The following is a 3,931-nucleotide window of genomic DNA, read 5'->3' as shown; positions in this document are numbered from 1 at the left end:
ATATTCCATAAATCCCTGGGGATTTGGTTCATTATATATGGTATTTTATACCCTTTTACTCTTTTTCCATAGTTATTATTGTATTATATTTCATAAGTCTCTTTGGATTTGGTTCATTATATATGGTATTTTATAATCTTTTACTCTTGTTCCATAGTTATTATTGTATTTGGAATTTCATAAGTCTCTGGGGATTTGGTTCATTATATATGGTATTTTATAATCTTTTACTCTTGTTCCATAGTTATTATTGTATTTGGAATTTCATAATACTTATTTTCTAATGTTTTAGTATCATACATATGATTTTTTAGAACTTTATGATTTAAATTATAATAGGAATTCAAAATTATTATGTATTTATAAAATGTATTTACATCAAATAACTGATTTCATCTGTTAATATAACATTTGCATTAAGTTTGTCGTTTTTGTTTAAGATTATCATCTTAAACATTCTTTTTGAATTATATTTAATTTTTTGAAGTGAATGCTACTTGTTGAACCATGTATTATCAAACCATAACGTATAACAGATTCTGCTAAAGATACATAAGTCATTTTATTTTATATTAATTGGTAAATATTCTGTATCCTCCATAAGTTTGCTGTAATAGGTCTTAATTTATTGGAAATCATATTTATATCTTTAGACCAACTAAAAACATCATCTATAATTAGCACTAAGTATGTCTTAGTATTAACATTTTTTATATACAGATATTTACAATCAGAATAGTGCTTATTATCTACAAATAAGTGTTTATATTTATTATAACATCTTTAATTGTGAATCTGTAAAAAAAAATTTAATATTGTTAGTGAATTATCATAGTTTTTGTTTTATCAGCATTGATATATATTTCATTTATATTAAGCCAATATCTTAATTTGTTGAAATTAACTTGTAAAATTTCTTTGCTAACTTCCACATCAACATGAGTTACAGTTAAAGCTGTATCATATAGATATTGATCTATTTTACTCTATAAACATATATTCACAATATCATGAACATACAAATTAAATAGTGGTGGACCCAAAATAGAAATTTGTGGAACACCATATTTTACAGTCATTGAACCACTCATTATTTCTCCAGTTCTTGTTATTGTAACCCTATTACTCAAATAATTCATGAGCCAGTTACGTAACTTTTCCCTTATATTCATCATGTATAGTTTATCCAGCAGTGTTTGATGATTTAATGTATCAAAAGCTCTACTTAAATTAAGAAATAATACAAGTGCCCTTATATTTTTATCTAATTGTTAATACACATCATCTGAAAAGTTTTCTAATAGTAATGTAGGACTTTTATTTTTAATAAATCCATATTGACATTTGTTTATAATGCTATTTTTTTCAATAAAATCCAACATTTTGTTATATACATACTGTTACGTCTCTTTTCGTTTGTTAATTTTCCGTATAATTTCTTTCCGATGAAACTTTAACGATACAAGTCCTTTCTTAAATAAAACTACTTTATTCTTTCTCAATACAACTTTGCAATACACTTAATTCCACAATCACATTAACTTGAACACACGCCATAATTCACAACGATTCACGCAGTTTACTTACGGTCACTACCGCGCTTGACTCAATTATCCGTCTCTATCTCTGCCTGTCTGCAATTATCTCTGCCGTCACTTCTATTCTCCGCTTTATTTGCCGGACTTATATATACAAAAATAGAGGGCGTCTGGCAAACACTCGATCCTTCATGATCCTTCTAGAAACTCATCACGTGTTTCCAGCGTCACGTGACTTCTGCTGTCGTAACAATACATTTCCAATGTTTTGTCAATCACAGGTAAAATGGAAATTGATCTATAATTTTTGAAGTCTTTTTTTTCTCCTGACATGTAAATAGGTTTTATCACTGATATTTTAAGTCCATCGGGTATTTTCCCTCGTTCATAAATGAAATTTAATAGGCATGTTATAACCTATGCTAATACATTAATACATGGTATTATGTATCTTAATTGCATGCCATCAGTTTCTGGTCCTTTGTTAATATCCATTAGATTTACTGTATTAATAACTTCTTCTTCTGTTATTGGAGAGAAATAAATTTATTAGTCTGTGAGATTACACTCTCAAGATAATTGTTTCTATTTGTAACATTGTTATTATCATTTTTATTATTATGATTACTTTTTAGAGTATTTACCTGATTTATATATTCTCTATTAAAATTATTTGCTAAATCTGTAGTATGTATATTTGTACTGATATAATTTCGTTTGATGTTTTTTCGTTAAGTATTTTATCACTAACAGAATTATTTACTAATTCACTAATGCATTTCCAAGTTTCTTTCATTTTACCCTGAATGCCAGAATATTTTGTCATATAATAATTCTTTTTTTTGCCTTTCTTATAAAACACGTTACAGAATTTCTGTTTGCTTTGTAAGCTGCTTCATTTATTTTATTCTTCTGACACTTACACTTATACTATAATTTATCCTTTCTTCTTATTAACTCTAAAATATCAGAATTTATCTAAGGTTTATGTCGTGTGTTCCACTTTTTGAATTTAACCTCATACGTATTTTTCCTTAATTTCATTTAACATACAAACCAATTTTTTTATACATTATCTCAGGATCTTTTAATCTTAATAACTCTTCCCAATTGTGGCTGCTTATATCATTTATAGCACTATTTATTTTAATTTTATTATTCACTAAAACACCACCTGTGCTCTTTTTCATAGTTTGTTTTATTGTCTTTAAAGTGCTTTTTAAATTAACCAAAATCATCATATGATTTGATATTTTTTACTTGATCACATAACGTTTTACATTTACACCAACTTTCCACTTCTCCATTCTAATCTTGTGTTAACATTTATATTTTGTTGAAATTCATTAAAATGCAACAAGTTTGATAGTCATTGATCAGATTACTATTTTCATTATGTTTTTTCTTTAATATTGATATTTATATCACCAACATATACTATATGTTTACAGTTTTTTAATTCATTTAGCAATTTTTCCAAGTTTAAAATATAAAGATTAGAATTGTAATTTGAAGGTCTGTAAGTTGGAAATAATAAAACTTTATAATCATTTACCTCAACAGTAAATGATAATATTTCTGCATCTTCCAAACTTAATTTTACTAATTCTATAGATAAATTGTTTTTATAAAAAAATTAAATTCATCCTCCTCCTTTATTACTTCTACATTTATAAAATTTTCACAGCCTTCCAAATTATAATTTTGGATTTTCTGTTCTTTTAGAAATAATCCCGTTTATTGTGAATACTATTAATATTAATATGTAACAAATTCAAATATCACCTTCAATATGTTCTAGCTTGCGTATAACATAAATTATAGTTTCAATTTTTTTTACAATTTATATCAGCATATTCACCATTCTTTAGCTTAACATCCACAGATTACAACAAATTAAATTATAAATTTTCATAATTACAATCCAATTTCAATTTTATTGCATTCTCAGTTTCTGTTTTCCTTACAAACCCATTATCATTTTTTGTCTAAATAAAGGTATATTGTTTTTCTTTTAGTAATGTTCCTTCCTTCCAAAACAGTTCTTTATTAGCAGCTGTTAGATTTTATTCTAAATAAACTCTGCCTTCCCCTATATTCTGTTGGATTTGAATTTGTTTAACCACTTTCTTCTTATTCTTTAACCATTTCTCTTTATCCAAAACACTTTTGAATTTAACTATTATAGGTTCTATCATTTTACTATTACGGACAGGTATTCTATGAGCCATTAATATTTACCTTTTTTATAATAAGGTATACTAAACTCTTCAGACACTCTGTGTAGAATATCTTTCAGTTCCTCATTATCTTGTCGTGTATTATTCCATGTATCTCTAAATTGCTTCTTCGTTCATACTGTTCCAGATCATTAACTTGGGGTTCGGAACCCC

This window comes from Limulus polyphemus, unplaced genomic scaffold (genome assembly GCF_000517525.1).
Source record: "Limulus polyphemus unplaced genomic scaffold, Limulus_polyphemus-2.1.2 Scaffold706, whole genome shotgun sequence".
In the NCBI taxonomy this organism is placed as follows: domain Eukaryota; kingdom Metazoa; phylum Arthropoda; class Merostomata; order Xiphosura; family Limulidae; genus Limulus; species Limulus polyphemus.
Note: the sequence above shows the minus strand (reverse complement) of the source record.